At 59.5% G+C, this 21,802-nt stretch overlaps 1 protein-coding gene and 1 long non-coding RNA gene across 3 annotated transcripts in view; one reads left to right on the top strand and one right to left on the bottom strand.

Annotated features, from left to right (window-relative positions):
• LOC131424202 (uncharacterized) lies at positions 1–3,451 on the top strand. The gene is made up of 2 exons (XR_009226869.1): positions 1–2,798; positions 3,077–3,451. It is a non-coding gene; the product is annotated as an uncharacterized LOC131424202 (long non-coding RNA).
• Positions 1–21,802, bottom strand: part of Macrod1 (mono-ADP ribosylhydrolase 1) — a 138,672-nt gene that overhangs the window by 105,148 nt on the left and 11,722 nt on the right. The window lies entirely within an intron of this gene.

Below are 21,802 nucleotides of genomic sequence, written 5' to 3'. Positions count from 1 at the left end.
TGGGCTCCGTAGGGTGAGGTGGCCGCGCCCCAGGACCAGACCCCAGGGTCAGGGCCAGGGCGTGCCAGGGTCCGCAGGGCGTCCCATGCACCGTTTCCCCTGTTCATCCTGAAATCAGTGCAGGTGAAGGCAGCTGGCGCGGGCTGGCGGGGCGCCAGGGCCAGCACTAACAAGCAGTCCTCGGGCTTCCAGAATGCAGAACGAGGAGGCATTTTTTTTCTTAAGGAGGGATAAAAAGGCTCAAAAATGTAAATCATTACCGTTTACAACCAAGCGAGTCTGCTAAATTGATTAGGAGAGATTAAACTCCTTGGAGGTGAAGGGAAAGGGGGATTTTTTGTGGTTTATGGACCTGTCCCAAGGGGCAGTCCACACAGCAGGGATTTTTCTGGGCCTGGCTGAAGGGGCAGGGGCTCGTCTGCTCCTTTTGGGCAACTTGGAGAGCTGGGGGTCTCTGAGGGCTGACACAGTGTCCTTCAGAAGCTGTCCGTGCCCCCAGCCTGAGACTCTGGCCCTGCCCTCCAGACTCTGTGTGTCTTCAGGGCAACGAGCCATGCCGTGGAGTAGCGGCTGGTGCTATCGCTTCGTAGGACTGCTGTTCTGGGACCTGCTCCCTGGGCACAGGGAAAGGGTAGCCCAACCACTAGGGAAAACCGAAGGCAGGGAAAAGAGACTCTGGCCCAACAAAGGAATCAGGCAGTGAGCTTCCCGTCACTAGGAGCATTCAAGCTCTAGATGGGGACAGGCAGACACTCTCCTGTGAGAGCCCGGTTGGGCTGACAACAAGACCCTGGTTCCAGCCTTGACCTATCAGGAGAAGCACAGACACAGGCCACTGCTTCCCCAGCAGGAAGTGAGGATGAGGGCTGACAGGGGCCACCTGCCGGCCCTCTGGCTCCAGATTAGGCTGCCCCGGGGCCTGTTCTCTCAAGCCTGAGCCTCCCCACAGCCACCACCGCACTCGGGAGGTTGCTGGCTGATCCATCCATCACGGCCAGTTGACGGCGCCTGGGGCACTGTTCACTCTGTGTTTTTAAGCCTTTACGATTCTTTTGAAATGTTCCAAGTAGTTGCCTGAAATATCTACATTGGCTTCTTTTTAAAAAAAAACTGACAAAAAGATCCCTTTCGCTCTCCACCCCCTTCCTGCCCGGCCCCCTTCTGCTCTGTGCTCCCCGCCAGCCTGGGCATTTTTAATATGTGGTTTTTCTCTAGTTTGGGAAATTCTGTTATTCCTGGGGTCGGACCCACTCTTTCACCATAAGGGAGGTTGCCAGGTGTGCCCAAGACCCCCGCCACCATGGGGGAGGATCCCCACCTCTTCTCTCCTGCCCCAGAGACGTCACGGCCAGGGCAGTTCTCGGCCCTGGGGCGGCTCCAGCTTCTGGAAGCTGAAGTGAAGTTTCATCCCTGAAGTGCCCCGCTTCAGAGTGGGCACGCTGAGGGCAGTGTGCAGATGAATGGGCTGGCCAGCCCCACTTCCTCCAAGGCCAGACCCCGAGGCACTGTAGCCACTGGAGCAGGCCCCGTTGGCCCTGCGCCCAGGCCCCTGACCTCCCACACCCCCACCCAGGGGGTCCTTGCAGGAAGGTCTTTGCTCCCCGGGCCTCAATCTCTACAGTTCCCACTCGGATGGCCAATGGGTGAGAGACCAGGTCCCCTTGCTCCCCGGCAGGGCCTGGGTGCAAGCCCCTTGCCCTCAGGAGCTCACGGAGGCCACACAGTGCCTGGCACACGGGAGCGCCGGAAATCCTTTCTTCTCCTGCAGGCTCCTCTCATGTCCTCCTCCCGCCTGCCCCCTTGGCTCCGCACCTGAGGCCTGAGTGTCGGCCACCAACAGGCTCCTCTTGTCCTACACCTGCTGCTCTGGTGGCCTGGCATGGAGAGGGGCTCATCCGGGCACTTCTCCTCTTGGAAGCGGCTCACCCCACTCTGCCGCGGATCTTGCGCATCTCCAGGCTGAGCCTGAGCCCGAGGGGGAGCCGTGGATTCGTGAGATCCAGCAAGGCTTCGGCCCCGTGGGTGACTCAGGTTCTCTTCTCCAAGTCTTGCCCTGCCTGGAGGCAGTACAGCAGCAGAGGGCCCGCCGCCCTGGCCAAGAACCCGCACCCTGCAGCCCTCCTGGAGGAACCCGTCAGGCCCTCTCAAGACAGACCCAGACAGGACATGACCGACAATCAAAGCCACGGTGGACCTGGGGTGCCCGGCTCATCTCCCCAGAGCCAGGGGTTCTGAGTAGCTCCCACCTGCCCGGATGGAAGACGTGCTGGCATGTTCCAGACCACCCCTCACGACTAGTCCCTTCCTCCAAAAGTTCTGGGCCTCAAGGGGGAAGTCACACACACACACACACACACACACACACACAACCCTGAAAGTAGCCTTAGATATTCCCCCACAACCCAGCACAGCCGCCTGCCAGCAGCCTCGGCGGAGAAGCCCACAGGGCATCCCGGGCAGGTTCAAGGGCATAGATAGGGACCCTGCTGTCTTCCAGCTCCTAAAAGAGGCTAAGAACTGTGGGGAGGCCTGGGCACTGGATCTTCGTCATCTGAGAGAGAGAGAGAAGTAGGGAGAGATGATGTTGAAGGCCGGGAGGTAGCAGGCTGTGGTCACAGGCTCGCGGGAGACCGTGGCTTATGTGATTCTGCTTGTTGGAGCCACCAGGCAGGTGTGAGCAGGGAGGCCAAGGGACCCCAACCCCCACGCAGCTGCAGAGTGAGTGTTTACCAGCCACCCTCAGCACCTCCTCGCCTGATGTACTTGCTGGGTACGAGAAGCCTCCTGAGTGTGCCAGGGTAAGCCCTTCCCTGAGGTCTGAAGGGGAGAAAGGGCCCGGGAGGTCGCCCGACCGTGCTGAACAGGACAGGCCCCTTGCTACAGAAGGTGGGCTGCCGGCACGGGGCACGGCTGGACAGGCTGGTCCCTCCCGAGTCTGGGCGGAGGCCTCTTCTGTCGTCCCAGGGTCCCTGCACCAGCGGCCCCGGCCTCCCCGACCCCTGGCCTTCCTACCTGTAGAACCAGCCCCACGGCCCCCTGGCTGCACGCTCCTTCTCTTTTTTCTCTTTCTCTGAAGGGCAAAGCGCTCTCGGGGGGTCTGAGCGATGGCACCACCCCCGCTGCTGCCTGCTGCCGTCCGACCCGGCTGGCTGACAAGGCCTGGCTCCTCAAGGCCCAGCCGTGCCTGGCCTGGTGCCCGCCTGCCTCACTCCCAACCTCACCACCAGACAGGGGTTTCCAGAAAACCGCCACCCACCCGCCACCGCGACAACACAACCAAAGTGCACTGCGAACAGCCCTTGGGCCTCCTTCCTGTAGGTGCCTTGAACTTCAATGTTGAGATGAATGTGATTTAACTACTTGGTCCTATTTTCTGTTTGTCTGTTTTCATATGAGATGCCCAGGTCCACCTCCTTGTCCTTTCTTGAAATAAATAGAAAGATTTAACTTTTACAGTCACCACGGTTGCTCACTCTCGGTTCCATAGCCCAGTGCGCCCGGGGCCGGGGGTCTGTGATGCACGTGGTCTCAGCTGTCCATGGCCCTCCCCAGGCCGCGCCCCGGGGGTCAGTTCTGCTGCCAGGGGTCACCTGGCACAGAGGGTCCACCAAGCAGGAGGGAGACGCTGGGGTTACTCAGTTCCCTGGAAATATGGGAATGGAACTAAGGTTCTGCTGCAGAAAGACAGAAAATGGGACTGTGTAGCCCGGCTGTACCCTGGGGGGCCGGGTGACACCAGAAGTGTCTTAAAGCAGCCATGCAGGGTGGACTGACAGCTAGACGCAGACTCGGAGAGGGTCTCCACGTGGAGATGTATTAATCAAAGCTGTGGATTATCCCCTAAGAGGCTCCAGCCACCGTGTGGGCACCCAGATAAGAGAGCAGTCTAGGCATTTGGGGACACGTGCAATAAGCTGCCCCAGTGAACACCAGCCTGGGTTCATCCCCCCAGATGCCCCTTGCCCCCCAGAGGTGTCCGCTGCACTCAATTCTTGTAGTCTTATCTGTGTATCTCACACCCGAAAGGTTGGGGGGACGGAGGTTGTTATTCATGAGAACAAGAGCAGTTTCTGCGAAATTTAACATAAAATAAAAACCCATTACTTCTGCCTTAGATCTGATCTCGTGTCTGGATAGGGGTTAATGAGTTTCTTCCTCCTGTCCCAAAGAAGCTGTGATTTCTCCATGTGCGTGCTGGGTGGGTGGCCCCAGCTCTCTGGCCCCCCAGATGTCCTCAGCCCTCCACTCCCGTCCCGTCGCGCTGGGGGCCGGAGCCAACCAGGGGAGGCCACTCCAGACAGCAGCAGGCAAGGGGACTTCCAGGGAAGGGCAGCCTGCACACCAGCTTCTCCCTAGGAGAGGCTCGGTGGCCGCTCAGGAGGGCCATCCTGCTTCCTCACCTGAGGCACGTTCTCTGGGGCTGCCAAGGGATTGTTCTAAAACACAGCCAGAAGAGAGTCACTGAGGACCTACTATGTTCTGGGGCTGGGATGAGACAGCATCCCTGCCTCACGGAAGGGCAGGTGGGACCACCCTGGCAGGCAGGGGCTTCTCTGGGGAGTCAGGGTTGCATTGAAAATGTCTCCATGGATGCGGAGGACAGGAGAGCAACGGAGAAGACCAGCTCAGTGCCTGGGCAGGGCAGGATGGTGCGTCCAATCTCCTCCTTCTGGAAGGCTCTGACCCTGCCCAGCCACCCCTTTTGGCCAGTGGCATCCCCCCTCCTGGCAGATGTGTGAGGACAATTTTCCAAGTACCACTGCCCCTGGCCATCCCAGCGTCTCCATAACTGCTTCAATTTTACCCCACCCCCACCCCAGGGATGGTCCGGCCCCCTCCCCCTTCCCGCCCCTCCCCTGCAGCAGTGCCACAACCCAGGGGGCACCTGAGGAGCTCCCTAAGCCAGGGCAGAAGGGCTATGTTCCCAAACTGTGTTCCTCAGTCCCTAGAGCTGACAGAGGTTCTGCCTAGAAAGGGTTCGCAATCATCAGCCTTTGGAAACCACTGGGTCGTGTCCCCGCGCTCCTGCACGCGGGCCCTGGAGACCCTCAGAACTGGACTGGACCCACCATTCCACCTGTTCCTCACCCTCCCGTGCCTGTTTCCCTCTCTGTCAGGGTGTGCTTGGTAACAGCTGTCCCCACCGCTGTCAGGGGGCTGAGGGGGGATTCCTCAGCCCTAGGAGCCCACACCCAAGGGCTCGGAGGCCGTCCTGGCTGTCCTCTGCAGATCTCCACGCACCAACCCTGCGCTGTCTGCAGGCTCTGTGAGACGCCGGACGACGGTTCCTGAGCGCAGGCCCCGCTCCAGGGTTTAGGGAGCATTTGGGGCCCCCAGACAGAGCCTGGAGCCAAGCAGTGCCCCTCACAGAGTACACCGAGTGCCCCAGGGGCTGGCACAGGGGGGCAGCATCTGAACAGGACGAGGGCTACTCCTCAAACACCCTGCCACGGCCCAGGTCCAGGCTGGCCTGAGCCTGAGGCTCTGGGAGGACTGAGGGTTGGGGTGGGGTGGGGTGGAAGCGGGCGTCTCAGGTTTTAGTGCCTGCCTTCTGGACACCCAAAGGTAACCAGCCTGTTCTGAAGAGGAGTTGGGGGTCTGAGAGGCAGTGGGACCCCTGTGCTCACAGGAGAGCAAGCAGAGCTGGCCCTCTCCAGTGAGCACAGGGGATGGGAGATGGACATGAGTGCTGGGGCAGTGCAGGGGACTCACTGGCCCTGGAGACCCCCAACCTTGTCTATAGGCGGATGCCAGGAGAGGCCGCTCCAGCCCGGCAGCTTCAGGACCTGCCCTGCCCAAAGAAGTCTCAGCTTTGCTTATTGCTGAAGTTAAGGGCAGGGGTGGGTAAGACCTCCAAATGGCTGCCCCACAGCCACGGGGCACCCCAAGGCCCAGGGCTGTTGCTTCCTGGGTCCAACTCCACCTGTTCCACCAAGAGTCCCAGTTCTAGTGAGGGCCCCCAAGGCTGTCCTCCTGCCCCTGAGCCCTGCTCCTACCTGGCTACCACTGGGTTCCAAAAGCTTCCCTTCTCCTGTCCCCCCTTCCCAGGAGGGGTCTCTGGCTTCACCACGCATCCTGGAGATGAGGTGTCCAAGCCCGGGAAGAGTCTGACACCCAGATCTACAGCCCCGCACCCAAGTTCTAAGGCTGATTCTTGGCATCCTGCTTAGGAAGGTCCTAGCTGCACCGAGGCCACCCAGCCAGCCCCCCAACTCTGACTCAGGAGGTCTGGGTGGCGTTGGCCTGTCCACTTTCAGGCACCCCAAATAAAGCCTGCTCCCCGAGCCGACATGGCGGCCACCTCCACACACATCATCTTCCAGGGCTGACACGGCCACCTCCCTGCTGGCCTCCACGTCCAGCCCCTCTGAAGGACCCTCTCTTCCAGCGGCAAAGTAAACAGGCTCTCTCGAGTGCTAACTGACAGCACGGATGAGATCCCGCTCCCCCCTCGGAGATTTACAGGGGAAGTGAAATCTTATTTGCACTGCTGCCAAGCCTGGGACGCAATGAAATTACGCCTCGAGAAGAGACCCTGCCGGCTCCTCGCGGAAGCGGCTGCACGGGAGATGGCTTATTAAAAGCCACAGTGGCCACATTTCAACCTGTTTCAGGTGTTAAGTAATTTACTACCACCCAGAATTCAGTGGCAGGTTTTTATCATTTTTATTTTCATGATGCAGGCAAGTACCGGGGGAGCTGCTGCAAGGAGAACTGCAGATCCACATGTCCCCTGCCCGGGCACTGCCAGGGAAACGGGTGAGGGCAGGGCCACGGCAGCAGCAGACACCATGACCCTCCCCAGGGTCACACCAGGCTTGGTCAAAGCTCAGAGCGACGGGAAGGGCAGACCCTAAGACACGCAGCCTGCCCACATTTGGAGGCAAAGATCATCAGGACATGTTCTTCTTTTTGTACCGGGGATTGAACTCAGGGGCACTCGACCACTGAGCCCCAGCCCCAGCCCTATTTTGTATTTTATGTAGACACAGGGTCTCACTGAGTTGCTGAGCGCCTCCCTATGTTGCTGAGGCTGGTTTTGAACTCGTGATCCTCCTGCCTCAGCCTTCTGAGCCACCGGGATTATGGGCAGGGCCACAATGCCTGGCCTTGGGACATTTTCTGTGAGGAAAGCACCTGGCCACCAGCCACGAGGTCAGTGTTAAGGGCTGGGGAGGAGTTCAGCATGCACAAGACCCTGGTCTCATCCCCAGCACCCCAAAGTCAAGTCATTATTGAACAACTGCTGTGTGCCAAGCGCTACTCAGACAGGGGACACAGCAGCCCAGGGGACTCCTAGGACCCCAAACCCATGGAGCGCAGGTTCCACCAGTGAGTGTAGAACAAATATTCCTGGTTGGTGAAAGAAAATGTCCTAGAGGCGGAGGACCCTGGAGCGGAGGGGCACGGAGTGAGAGCCCAGCTTCACCAAGCATCTGTGGCCTGCCAGGCATCTCGGTGGCCCTGGGCACAGGGACTTCCCCACGCCAAGCCTTGAGGTTCAGGACCCCATCCACTTCACTTCTCCGGAGAATGTCGGGTCCTTCCCCTGCAGCGCCGTAACTGTGGGCAAGCACAGCCTCCTGTTCTCAGAGAGCAGGGAACAGGGACCCCGGGGTCTGGGGCGCTGGGTGGGCAGCAGCGCGAGTCCTCCCGGAGCCCCAGCCCTTTCTCAGCGGTGCAGGCGGAAAGCTGTTGGATGCCTGCTGGCTTAGGGGGATTAAGACTATTACGAGGCTCGGGGCTCATCCGACGCCCTTTCCAACACCCACTTTCCCCACCTGTTTTCAGAGACTCCAGGAAGACCAAGGGGAATCTTCAAAGTTCAGGCTGAGCCAAGAGCAGAAATTCTTTAATTAGCTTTCTCTTGGATCGGGGCCCTGGCGAATGGATTAGTCATGGAGCGGGCAGGAGGACGGGATCCGAGTCCTCTTTAAAGCTGAGATTACAAGCCTGGGGTGAAGGACTGCAGGGCAGTCTCCAGGGAGGGACTGTCCCCCACGCAGGCCCTCCCCAGCCAGAGGCTCCTGGGTGTTTGGCAGATGGAAGCCGCCACCAGGAAGATTCAGAGATGTGCTCTATGGAGACCGCGGTCTTCAGGAAGCTGGCGCGGAGAGACACTTGGGACGGCCCAGGCTATGCGCCTGGTCTCCTAATGAATGTGCTTCTCCCCCGTGTGACCACTCAGATCTGTAACTTCATAATTAGGGGGGATTTCCTAAAGGGGTACCCATCTGTGAGAGGCAAGGCAGCGTGACCCACGGTGCCAGGTGCCAGGCGTCTGTCACATGACCTGTCCTCAAGACAGGCTGGCACAGGCAGGGATTAGACCCAGGGGTGCGTAACCGCTGAGCCACATCCCCAGGCCCTTTTTTATGTTTCATTTAGAGACAGGGTCTCAACTTGTTGCTTAGAGCCTTGCTAAGTTGCTCAGTCTGGCCTTGAACTCGTGATCCTCCTGCCTCAGCATCCCGAGTTGCTGGAATTACAGGCCTGTGTCACCACGTCCTGCGCTTATTCCCATTTTAAAGGGAGCAAACCAAGGCCCACACCTAGGTCCTAAGCAGCTTGCCCAACGCTGCAGTGTCAAGAGGTTGGCGCTGGGGCTGGGGGTGTGGCTCAGTGGTACAGCGCTTGCCTAGCACATGTGAGGCACCGAGTTTGATTCTCAGCACCACATACAAACATATAAAAGTTCATCAACTAATAAAAATATTTAAAGGGGCTGGTGATATAGCTCAGTTGGTGAAATGCTTGCCTCACATGCACAAGGCCCTGGGTTCAATCCCCAGCACCACAATATATATATATATACACACACACATACATTAAAAAAAGAAAGAGGTTGGCGCTGGAACCAGGCTGTCCAGGCTCCTCCCCTTGCCCTGCAGGAAGCCTTCCTGTTAATCACTTACCACGGGACTGTACCCTATTGTCCCCACAGAGAGTGAGCCCTAGTTAGTGGCCCGGACTGGGTTTGATCATTCCATACTTCTGAATGCAGGAAGGAAGGTGGCCCTACCTCTGTCTGGGGGCCTAGAAGGAGAGATGCAGCACAGGCCAGGGTGGGCCTCAGGGGAAGGAGGACGTGCATGGGAGGAGCCAAGGGAGGAGGCTGCCCAGGACCCCAGGAGCTAAGCTCCCTGCCCGCCCGCCCGCCGAGCTCTCCTGCTGACTGGTTCCCACTTGGGTGGGTGGGCTGAGGATGATTCAAGGACTCAGAGACCCAGATTCCCCAGGACGGCAGCCGTGTGAAGTGTTCCTCGCGCTCTCCCCTTGAGCTCCGCATCAAAGGCAGCTCCGCTGTGGTTGGGCCACTCTGGGCTCTGCAGATAAGGAGTCTGGACTAGCTGGCAGAGAGGAGCAGCCCTGCCACAGGCCCGTATCCTCCCTCCCCAGCGTCTGAAGTGCTCCACGGGGCTCCCTGGCCCTGGCGCCCTGATGGGTCCACCTCCTGGGCTGGACCACTGCTCGTGACTGTGTAGCACACCAGGGCGCCCGGCCATCTCCCCTGCTCCCCCTCGAAGCAGCAGCACCTGTGGGATGAGGGGACACCCAAGAGGGACACCGCAGCCAGCTCGAGACAGATTCCTGGAGACGGCTTCTCAGCCAGGACCTAGAGGACGGCGAGAGCTGGCCACGGAGGCTGGAGGTGGGCATCACCCCTGAAACCTGTGGAAGTGAGCAAGAATGTGCAGTTTGAGACGCGGCCGGAATGAGGGGGGTTGGAAGGGAAGGCATCAGAAAAGGCAGGAGGGGCACCGAGGCCAGATGGTGTGAGTGGGACACGCAGAGGGTGAGGTCACAGCCGAGGTGACGCCTTCCCCCAATCGAGGACCAGAGGCGTGTTTGCAGAAGCCATAAGAGCCAGATGCACCCAACTCCAGGGTCTATTTCCATCTGTTGTCCCCGAGCACGGCAGTGTCCCAGCCATGCAGTGGCACGGCAGAAGAAGGAAGCAGCACTCCCCTCCCCTGAAAGCCAGGCCCCAAAGGAGCCCAGCCACAGCCAGGGAAGCGAGTGGACCCCAGAGCAAGGGAGCCGGGGCGGTGATGACCTGCAGCTGGACCTGCTGGAGCATCTGTGGTGGTGGCCCGTGCAGTGGAGGAAGCGAAGGCGGCAGAGGGGACAGGAAAGGTCCTCCTGCCAGCAGAGAGGACTTCTATGTGCTGTCTTAGAGTGAGCACTTGGGAGCACCTCCATGTGCCCATCTGGTGGGTGCCACTGGGCAGGAACACCCAAGAAGGGACCCAACCCCCACCCTGTACCCCACCTGCCCGCATGGACACCCCCAGTGCCCGCCTCCTGGCGGGTGAAGAATGATGGCCCTTACGTAATTAGCCTCTTCCTGACGCGGGGAGCTCTGCGCCCTGTACTTATTTACTGGCCGTTTGTTTTCCTCCTACCGGGAACTGCCCGTCCAGATCTTTCACCCATTTTTCTTATTGATTTGTAGGAGCTCTTCCCATATTCAGAGGGGAGGAGAGAAGCAGCCTTCTCCTGGGGGCCTTGGGACCTCCCTGGAGGGTCCTTGGTCCCAGGAAAAGGAGGAAGATGCGTGCAGGTCTGGATGCCCCTGCCCGGTTTATACCCCCCCAGCTCCCCACGGGCCAACTGTGCCAGAAGATGGAGCCCCTCCTGTAGGGGAGCCCCCGCCAGGCCTGCATGGGCCAGCGGAACCCAACGGGCCTATTTTTACTCACACTGAGAAGTCTACACTGCCAGTGGCTGGCGGGGCGCCCGGGATGGCACCCAAGGGGAGCTGGTTGGCACAGCAGGCATCGAGGAGGATAGAAAGACTTCCACCGTACCAGCCAGTCCAGTGGGGACCTTCCAACAAGAGGCACCGGTCCCCAAGGCCTCAGGCCAAGGCTCCACCACCATCCCGCCCCTGCCTCAGCCCTGGCACATCTTTTCCTTGTCCCCAGTTACGATGGCTCCTAAGGTGTGACCTTGGCCTGGGGGTGTCACACTGGAGCCCTGCCCCCTGCCCTCAGCCTAACGACCTTTCAAGGCCCAAATCATCCCTGAGTTTATCTCCTCGCCAGCGTGTTCCACATTTCAGTGGACAAACAACGCAGACCATAAAACTGATTTCCAAAGCCCATAAAAGCAATAACATTTAGGGAGACAGGGAAAATACAACCCCTCCTCTCCCAGAGTAACGGCCACCACGAGTCCTCGGGAGGCCCTTTCTGCAGCTGGAGGTGGCTCGCAGGGCTGGCCTGCAGACTTCCCTACACCAGGTGGTAAATGACCGCTCAGCACATGTTCCCAGGGCCCACGCAGCCAGAAGACTGCAAACTGCCTGCTTAGCCCTTCCCTGCTCCCCTGTCCCCAGCTCTATGGCTCCTCAGAAGGAAAGGGGCCGCTGGCAACCCTGGGCCACCCCTTGGACCACCTCCACTAAGCTCCCTGCAGGACACCTGGGGCAGCCTCCAGGACCAGGCCACAGACCACAGCCTTGGTGCTGGCCAAGGTCACCTCTGCTGCAGCCGGAGCCGGAGGCCACCCAGGCTGAGGGCGACCCAGTGGGTGTCCTGGACAGCCAAGCTCTCGTCCTGCTCCCGCCACGCTCCGGTGATGACCGCCAAAGCAGTCACCGTGACCTCTTAATGGCAGGAGGGGGATGGGGCCTTTGTAGGGATCTGGAAAGCTCAGCTGTCTCCAAACCCCCCATCCTGGGCTGTGACCCAGCCACTAACCAGGAGGACACCCAGAGAGGTTCCCTCAAGGCCCAATCCTCCTCAGCCATCACAGGAAGTTCCCAGGAAACAGTGGAAAGACTGGATCCCAGACACGTCACTGCAGGTCCCTAGCCACGGCCTCCCAACAGGGACAGCAGAAGGAACAGCAGCCACCTCCAGGTCACGACGCTGATTGTCCCAGGCTCAGAAGTGCTGGAGGAGGCTCCGCCCATGTGGCCAGGGCCCGCGGCAGCCACCTCCCGCAGCTGCAGGGCAGGAGGCTGGTCTCCCCTGAGGACAGGGCACAAAAGGCAGGCCATGCCAGCCAGAGGGGAGCGCCCACCTGGAGGCAGGGGGATGGACCAAAAGGCCCCAAGAGGCCCTTCAGGGAAAAGATGCAACAAAATCGGAAGTTATCTGGGACTAAAAACCCTGCCGGAAGGACAGATCTACTGTGCAACCAACAGGACTAGGGAGGACTAGGGAGTGCCCCTGACCAGGAGGGACACACAGATGGCTTCTAGGGGCCCATGCCCAGAAGTCACTCCCCTCCCCCTCTGCAATCAAAACACCCTATGACGTGGCCTCGGCGGGGCCTCAGCCTCTTGCTCAGCTGCAGGGAGGTAGAGAGAAACCAGGGGAAGGGGCTTCCACCCAGATGCCCCAGGAGCAGCAGGGTGGGGAGCGGGTGCCAGCCCGGAGCAGCAGGCAGGGCCCGAGGCCGGCGTTGGCAGGGGGAGCCCCGTGGGCTGGAATTTATGCAGCTGCCTGTGACTCCGAAGGCGAGACGAATCTCCAGGCCGCTTTTCTCAGCAGGAACAAGTCTTTCCCTCAAATCGATGGTGACACATTTTTAAACTCCGATATTAAGGAGGGAAAGATTTTGCCGGCCCCCCTGGGGGCAGCCCTTATTAGTCACGGGCTCATCTGAGAGAAGCCGCAGCAGCAGGCCCCATGGGCCTGCGCAGGACAAGAGGCCTAGAGGCCAGGCTGCGCCACCAGACCAGACAGTGGACACCACACAGCAGCACGCGACAGGGCAAAGTGGCCTGGGGGCTGGAGGGAAGCCACACGGGAGGGTGGGGGGTCTCTGGAGAAGACGACAGTGGGTTCCATCCCTAGCAACACACACACACATGCAGAAGGAGAGTGAAGAAAAAGGTACACGGTAGAACGAGAAAGAAGCATTAATATTAATATAGAATTTAAATCGGCTTCCAAGTTTGGAGTTACGAAACCAAAATTCCTGTTTTGTGGGGTGTTTTTTTCCTCTTTTTTGGTATCAGAGACTAAACCATGCTAGGCAAGCACTCTGCCGTGAGCTACAACCACAGCCCCCCTTTTCTTTATTTGTGAGACAGAGTCTTGCTAGAACTTGCAATCTTCCTGTCTCCGTCTCCCCAGGGCCTGGGATTACCGGCTTGTGCCACTGGGCCCAGCTGTTTCCCTTTTTATACTGGCTGCTAGGAAGCTCAAAGCTGCATCTCATATTCAGTTGGAATAAACTTGCTCAGTCTGTTTATATATATATATATATTTTAGTTGTTGTTGGACACAATACCTGGCACTTTATTTATTCACTTTTATTTGGTGGTAAGGATCAAACCCAGCGCCTCACACATGCTAGGCAAGCACTCTACTGCTAAGTCACAACCTCAGCTTCTTTTTTAGATTTTTTTTAAGACAGAGTCTTACCACACTGTCCAGGCTGGTCTCAAACTCGAGTAATCCTCCTGCCTCAGCCTCCCTGGTGTCTAGGACAGTAAAAGCACACACCATCATGCTCAGACTCACTCTAGTTTTGAAGTGTCATCTGGGCTGGAGCCAGGGTAGGAGCATAGACTACAAGGCAGGCATGAGCCACGGTCCCTGGGTAGACCAGATGCCAGCTTCAAGCAGCAGGCTGTAGGGCTGAGAGAAGGCCCAGACCAGGAACCAGGCAAGAGGTAGGTTGGAAAGGCTGAAGGGCTGCAGTTATGGCCAAGAGCACAGGGCACATTCTAAAGAGATGCTCCATCAGGTGTGGTAGCACAGGCCTGAGAGGCTGAGGCAGGAGGATCTCAAGTTCAAGACCAGCCTCAGCAACTTAGCAAGACCCCCATCTGAAAATCAAAAACAACAGGGCTGGGGATGTAGCTGAGAGGTAGAACCCCTGGGTTTAATCCCCAGCACCAAAAACGTGAGTCAATGAATAAATGCCTAAGTCAGAGCCCTCTCTCTGTATGCCTTGGTTGCTGTTTTGGTTTTTCTGGTGCCAGGGCGGAACCCATGAGTGTTCTGCCACCGAGCTACATCCCAGCCTTGGTCTGGTTCTTTTCATTCCTGTTTAAGGATTCTCGGTTCTATTGTACTTATTTTTCAGTGGGAATCAGTAGGTTAAACATTTTTTTTTTAAATCAATGGCAGCTCACACGCCCACTTCCTGGGTAACAGCAGTCACCATTTATTGAGCTCCAACCACCTGTCAGGCGTCCCAGGCACCGCCCACGGCCTGTCAGCACCTCGGGAAGGCTCACTGGGAGGCTCACAGAGGAGGAAACTGAGGCTCAGGAGGAAGGCTCTCCTGCCCAAGGTCACAAGGGCTCCCGGTGGCCAGGGCAGGACTTGAACCCAGCTGAGTCCTGTCTGACCCTGACATGCCACCCTCCCACCCCCAGAGCCTCGGGTCCCAGCAGCCCTCCCTGGCACCAGGGTGGCTCCCGCCTCTAAATTAAGAAGAGAACAGGCTGAGTCCAGGTCACCGACTGGGAGGTGGCCAGCTGACCCGCAGAATTCCCTCCCAGGGCCCGGGCCAGGCCCCCTCCCAGCCAAATGCCCGCCTGAGCCTCCGGGGGAGGCTGCCTCCCGCTGCCGCCGCAGGATTTAGCTCCTGTGACAATCCTCGCCGCCAAGCCCCCGCCGCAAATGTCAATTCTGGGCCATTTGCTTCGTAGGTTTTCATGTTCCTGCTTCTCCTCCACATCCTCAGCAAGGTGGCTCTTGCTCTTCAAAAGGGACGTGGCGTTTGATGGTGTTTAAGCCGAACGTGAAATACAGCCAGGCGGCAATAATAACAGCCCGGGCGCCGCGGGGACGCCGCGGGGACGGCTGGCAGCGGGGCCACGTGCGCGCCGCGCTCCTTCTCCGGGCGATTGCAGTGTCCAGAGGGGGAGGAGGGGCGGAGGGACAGGACGGCTGCAGGGGCCACCTGTTGCTGCTGGGAGGGGGGGTCACGCCGTGCGCTGGCCTGGCCTGGCTGCAGGGGAGGACCGCCCCGCCGTGTCTGCCCCCGCGGCCCCACTCCGCGCGCCCTGCTGGCCTCCGCCCCGCCCCACGGCCTCCGCCTGGATATAAATAGCAGGGCCCCTCCCTGCCCGCCAGCGACACAGCAGCCTACCCCGCGGGCCGCGTCCACCTCAGGGTCCCCAAACCTAGCGAGTCTGTAGCCCCTGCCCGCTCTGGCTGTTCCGAGGACACACAGCGCAGGCACCCGGGGCTCCCCGCAGGGACCAGACCCAGCGTCAGCAAACTGGCAGGTGGACCCGGGAAGACAGGACTTGTGCAAGTTGGTGGCAGAACCGGATTTTAGCTCTGTTCTGTCTCATGAGCAGCCACAGCCCAGGCCACCTGAGCCCTGCAAGGATGGCGCCCACCAAACAACTCCAGGGGTGGGTCCTCCCTTGGGCACTCTTGTCTCTATTTTACAGAGAAGAAAGAGGAGGCTCAGAGAGGTTCAGTGACTTGACCAAGGTCACTCAGCTAGTACACAGGGAAGCTAGGACTTGTACCCAAGTCTCCAAGTCCAAATTACAAGGTGTCCCACTATGGAGACCCAACAGACGACGGCATGGGAGGTGAGGAGCCAGGGGCTGGATCCCCTGAATCTTTGTCAGCTTGTGCTGTGTCCCTGAGGGCCAGCCCAGGACTCACCCAGGAAGCGGGATCTGGGTCTGGAGTGTGCAAGAGCCCACCCTGGGGGTCTGGCGCAAAGATTCAGTAGAACCCATCTACCAATGTCCCTGCACACAGCCCGGGGCGGGAGTCCCTGGCTGCCCCTGCGGCTATGGCCAGACCTCTTCATCTAGGGACAGGGTGCCCATCTCTTAAATAGGCAGGCAAGCCACAGCCTCGTGGGGAGTCCTGGGGCCGCCGGCAGCCCCGTGCCCAGCTCTGCGGGTCCCTCCAGGAGAGCTCGCCAAGGCTGCAGCGCCAGCCCTTCTCATGCTTGGCCGGTTTAATGGTCCCCATTAATTTCAAAACACATACATCCCCCGGCTCAGGCCTGCTCAGCTCAGTGCTCAGACAGCACGTCAGGGACATGGGCAGGCGTAGCACAGGTGCGGGCGCTGAGGCCAGGTGGCCTCAAGGACAGGGGTGGGGGGAGCTAGACGGAACGCCCTGGGGGCCCTCAGCTCATGCAGGAGCAGGCGGCCACTCCATGGTGGGATGAGCCCGGGACACGCATTCTGACACGAGTGACCATGACGAGGAGAAAAGGGACAGAGAGTGGCCCAGAGCCGAGAGTCAAGAGTCTGGGGAGTCTGGGCTCAGGCTCTGCTATGCCTGCTGTGTGACCCTGCGCAGGTCACTGTCCCTCTCTGGGCTTCAGTTCCTGTCCTGTCTTTCTCCCCAGGCCTGTAGGGGCCTTGAAGGCAGCCTCTGCGTCTTACTAAACCTCGCACCCACAGAGGCCCAAGGAGGCCGAGGATCCACGGGAGGGCCCTTAAATGTCCGCCACCATCCTCATTTGTGAATCAGTCAGTACCCTCTGGCCCAGCGGGGTGGACAGAGGGCTGAGCGGAAGTAGAAAGGGGTCCCACAGCAGGTCACTGGTTCTCATAGTCCCTGTGCCACTTGACCCAACTCCCAAAAGCATTTACTCATTCAACAAAACATGTACTGAAATCCAGGACAGAGTTCCCGGGTCCAGGACCAGAGTCCCTCTCCCATTCCCTGGGGGCAGCAGGAGGCTCTGGCCAACACACAGGAGGCTTGGTGGAAGACCTTGGGGTGCAAGGACCTTCAGGGTCCTTCCAAGTCCCGCCCACCGGACAAGGCTCAGCTCACTGGACCAGGCCCTGCAAGCCCAGGAGGGCATCTCAATAATTCAGGAGATCCATCATTTATGAATTTATGTAACTCGGTCGACCTTGTGGAATGAGCCACCCGCCGCCCACAGCGGTGCAAGCGAGGTCCTGGCGGTACCTGGATGTCCAGGGCTTTTTAATGTGGGGAGGGGGGCCACCTGGACCCCAGGCCCCCCAACTGCCTCCCCATCCTCTCTGCCCCTTGCTCCCAGACTGGACCTGGGTGAGGGCTGCTGTAAAAGCAGAGCCGGCCGTTCCCGGCTAAAGCCCCAGATCCAAGACCGGTGCTGTGACCCTGCAGGGGTCTCAGTCTCCTAGTCTGCAAAATGGGGGACATTGTTAGTCCCAGCCTCAAAAACAGGCCATGTGGGCCATGGAGGGCAACCGCTGCACAGAGACACTCAGAGACAGGCAGGTGACAGGCAGCCCAGCCCTGCGGGTCCATGGTACACACCAGGATGGGGACTTAGAACACAGGACAACTGGGCAGCTGGAGCCCACCACAAGGCCTCATGGAGTCAGTGAGCCCCAACAAACCCCAGATGTTAGTTTAGTTCTCATGACAAACATCAGCCCCCCTCACCTTCCCAGCAGTGAGGTCAGGAAGGACACGCCCACTCTGGGAAGCAAACTTCCAGCCAGAAAACCAGCTCCTGCAGCTTCTGGGATCTGGAAAGTCTACCATCCAGCTCTGCCACCATTTAGCTGTGTGACCTTGGGCAAGTTGCTTCCCATCTCTGAGCCTCAGTTTCCTGGCTGCTACAGGACAGGGAGTGAACGCAGCCGAGGCCTGGGGGAGATCTTCCCCCAACTTCTGGGCTCCTGTCCTCACTCTCACGCACTCCCAGGCTGGAGCCCAAGGGAAATGCCCACAGCACCACTGACCAAGTGCCCCCAACTGAAGACCTGGCCACAGCACAGGCCGAACCCCTCAGAGCTGGCCCACAGCACCCCACCCACCTACCTGGCCAGTGCTCTCCCTCTCTTCCCTGGAATGGCCTTGCCCAGTGTTCCTCTCAGCCTGCACTCCAACTCAAGTGCCCCCTCCTCCAGGCAGCCTTCAGGATTGCCCCTCGCCCTACAGGCAGGATTGCTGCCTGCCCTCCGCCCCCCCCCCCCGCTAGGGTTGGGATTAGGGGTTGAGTGTGTTTGAGGCCCAGGCGTCCCCATGGTGCCCAGCAGGCCCACCATGGAGGCTTGCTGGATGAATGGACAAAGGCCACCACTCACAGTTCTGGCTGTCACCTGCCCATGCTCCTCAGCTTGAATACCCACATGGGGTGACCCTGCCCACCCCTCGGCGACGGTGGCCTTACTCCACCTGCTGAGGACCCGCCTGGCCGTCCCCTCTCTGTGCTTGGTGTCCCTGGAGGAGGCAGCCAGGGCCCAGCAGGATCAGGAGCTGCTAGTACAGCCCCGTCGCTGCCGGCCACACGCCTGCCACTCTGGCCTGTGCCGCCTTCGCTTGCTGCCGGAGGGTTCCGCTGCCTCTCGGCCGGCAAGCCTCAGCAAACACATTTAAATCTCAAGTGACAGATAAAGCGATTTACGGGCGACAGTTTAGCGTCAGATCACTTCCCACCAGGCAGTCGCGTCCCTGCGGCCCCCCTGCCTGCCAGTCCATCAAGGCGGTCTCTAAATCACCACTGCAGCCACAGCGGCCTGGGGACAGCTGGGAGCAGGGGGGGCCGCTTGGTGGCCACTCAGTGGTCCCGGCCTCCGCCCCTCCGGGCAGCAGGGGGATAGTCGAGGGCTTGGAGAGCCTGGGCCGGATGAGGGCTGCAGGTCTGCACGAGCCCGGGACTGGAGGCAGCCGAGCGCCACCCCTCGCCAAAGTTTATATAAATAAGCGGCTTATCCGTCCCCCTGTGAGGCCACTCGTCGCTGTGAAACGCAGCTTCCCACCGGATCTTCACGGCCAGCCCGGTGCCCAGACCCCACAAAGACCTCCCCGACCCGCCTCGCCTCCGGCCACCTCCTTAAGAATCAATTAGTCCCCGCAGCAGCACACGGTACTCCCCCCCCCCCCCCGGGGCTTTTTCACATTATCTTCTACTTAGTTGCACTGGCCCGACTGCCCCAGTATTAATCTACCCGGGCTCCCGGGCCGGGCCCACACGTCATCCTCCCACCCACCCTGGCGTGGGGCTGGCGGGGTGCCATTCTTCTTCTTTTTTTTTTTGTACCGCAGATTGAACCCAGGGGCACTTAACCACTGAGCCACGTCCCCAGCGCCTATATATTTTTTTCTTTTTTTAAAATTTTTTTAAAATTTATTTTCTAGTTTTCAGCGGACACAACATCTTTGTTGGTATGTGGTGCTGAGGATCGAACCCGGGCCGCACGCATGCCAGGCGAGCACTACCGCTTGAGCCACATCCCCAGTCCATCTGTACTTTTTTTTTTTAAATATATATTTATTTATTTTTGGTTTTCAGCGGACACAACATCTTCATTTGTATGTGGTGCTGAGGATCGAACCCGGGCCCCACGCATGCCAGGCGAGCACTACCGCTTGAGCCACATCCCCAGCCCCATCTGTACTTTTTTTATTTTGAGAGAGGGCCTCACTGAGTTGTTTAGGGCCTCACTAGGTTGCTGAGGCTGGCTTGAACCTGTGATCCTCCTGCCTCAGCCTCCCAAGCTGCCGGGATTACAGGCGCACTGCGCCCAGCTGGATGCCATTCTTCAGATGAGGCTCTGAGGGCAGGGGCCAGCAGGAGAGCTGCGGTTCCAGCCCACCCGGGCCTCTGCATGGACAGCACCCTGGCACTCTCGGTGACGGTGCTGGGCGGGGACTGCTTTGAAGGGGAAGACCCCTGTGTCTTTACACAAAGCATCACATTCATCTCCACATCGCCCGTTGTGTCCCCAAGGCCCAAACTGGACAGCCAGACCCCTGGGTTGACCAAGAATGGGGGTCTGTGTGCCCCAGACATTTCCTGCCTGGGCCTTAGCTGTCTGTCAGGAACAGGGGCCTGGCACAGGCCTGGGAGGCAGAGGCTCCAGGCGTGGAGACAGCTGGGCCAAGGTCATGCCCCTAGGGCCAAAACAGACAGGATACTCGGACGCCATGGGCTCCCAGGATGGAGACCCCAGACCTGAGCTCCCCTAGGGCCCAGTGATGGGGTCACAGGCCAAGCTGCAGAAGCAGGCAAAGAGAACGGGGTGGGTGAGGGCCTCCCTGCTTATCTTGCCAGCATGGCAGCCCAATTTAATTAAGATGGATGTGGCATGCCCCCATGGGCAGGAGCCGTGGCGGGCACAGATGGCAGGAGCCGGAGACTCTCCCAGGCACTGCCCTAGCAAGTGGCCTTGGCCACCAGCCCGTGGAGAGGGCAGAGGTGTGACTGTTGCACAGACTTGGAAGGTCTGTCCCCAAGTATGCTCCTGCGACCTCAAGCCCTGCCACCCACCAGATACCCCACTCTGTTCTCTGCCCACCTCACCCCTACTGCGTACCACCTGGCATAGCTCTCTCTGTCACGTACAAACCCCCCGTCCACCATCATGCCCCCCCACAGCAGCACACATACCAATAAAGTGGGGTGAAAACCAGTGCTGGGGTTGAGATGCCAGGTGGCCAGTGGGAAACAGTCCCCTTTCCAAAGTCTGCAGGGGGCCTATGGGTGGAGCTTCTGTCCCCCCTCCCCCCCTGAAGTGGGAGGGGCACGGTGTCCCCTCTGCAAGCCACCTGGGCCCTAGACAGAGGGAGAAGCCCACAGCCTGGGAGTCCCCATCCCCCTTTCCCTGGCAGCCCCCCATGCCTCCCCTACAGGGTCCCTGAGCCAGACCCAGCCAGTGACACCCCTCCCCATCTGGTAGCAGGGACAAAGAGAGACCCCTCCGCACAAAATCCAGAAGCTCTATCCAGATCTCCAGGCCCAGCCAGCCCACACCCACACCATCCCGGGGGCCACCAACACCCGCAGGGCCAGCACTGCCCATGGCTTCAAAAATAAAGATTTAAAAATTCCCACCCGAGATAATCGCTGTCTCCTTTTGCCTATTGTGGTGGCTCCGCGGTCGGCGCTGAGAAGCAATTATTCACGGCTAATGATTATAATCAAGTCAAATAGAATTTAATGGACACGTATTCTCTTCCTGCTTGAAACTTTACATATGAATTAAGCACATATGGGTTTCACGAGGCACAGACGCAGATTTATGCAGCCCCGAAAAGCCCCGCGTTGCCGACGACTTTTATTCCGCTAATAAACAGGCTGATTTATGGGCTTGGCCGGAGCCGCGAGCTCTGCTGCCCCCTGGCGGGCGGCACGCCGGGCGGAGCCACAGCGCCAGGACCACCCCCCCCCCCCCCCCCCCGCCAGACTGAGGACCCCCCGAGGTCTGAACCGGGCTGCGGCTGCCAGGACACCCCGCACCCAGGCTCTGGAGGGGAACCCATATCCAAGGCCTGCTTCAGCCAGTCCTCGTGGTTCCAGGACAAGTTCTAGGTCCTCTTGGCTGAGACTAGAAAAAGGAGATCCCAGGAAAACAGGCCAACAGGGTGGGGTAAACTGAGGCAAGCAGAGGGAGATGGAAGCCATCACCTGCTGGGGAGGGAGGCAGTGCAAAGTGCCTGGCATCCTAGGGACAGGGATGGTGCTCAAGATGATGCCAAGGGCCTCGATGGAGCAGGGGTGAGCTGGCACATACCACACACCCACGGCAGGGGTGCCCCCCTACCATCCCCTAGTGCAGGAGAGGGAACGGCCAGGCAGCTACGACCCTCGCCCCAGCCCAGGGCAGCGAGATGCAGCCAGCGGCGGAGTGCTTCTCATGAGCAGCTGACAAGCTGCTGCACCCAGCCTGGCCAGTCACAGGGCACTTAGGAAGGGCCATTAATCATGCCCGTAGCCTCCAGAGCCCCCAGCCCGCTCCATCTGCATCTTGCTGATACCCGCCAGGGTCCTCCTCCGTGGTCCACGACACAGCCGTCCACCGGTGGGCTGGGAAGGAGCTCATGAAAGCGTCTCCCTCTGGTCACCACGACTCAGCAGGAAAAGGACCAGAGGGCCCCTCCTGCACCCTCGCCAATGACTGGGC

This window comes from Marmota monax, unplaced genomic scaffold, assembly GCF_021218885.2.
Source record: "Marmota monax isolate L192 unplaced genomic scaffold, Marmota_monax_Labrador192_F-V1.1 WCK01_AAM20220418_F8-fsc00038, whole genome shotgun sequence".
Classification (NCBI taxonomy): Eukaryota; Metazoa; Chordata; class Mammalia; order Rodentia; family Sciuridae; genus Marmota; species Marmota monax.
The sequence above is the reverse complement of the archived record's forward strand: the minus strand, read 5'-3'. Positions and strand labels throughout refer to the sequence as shown.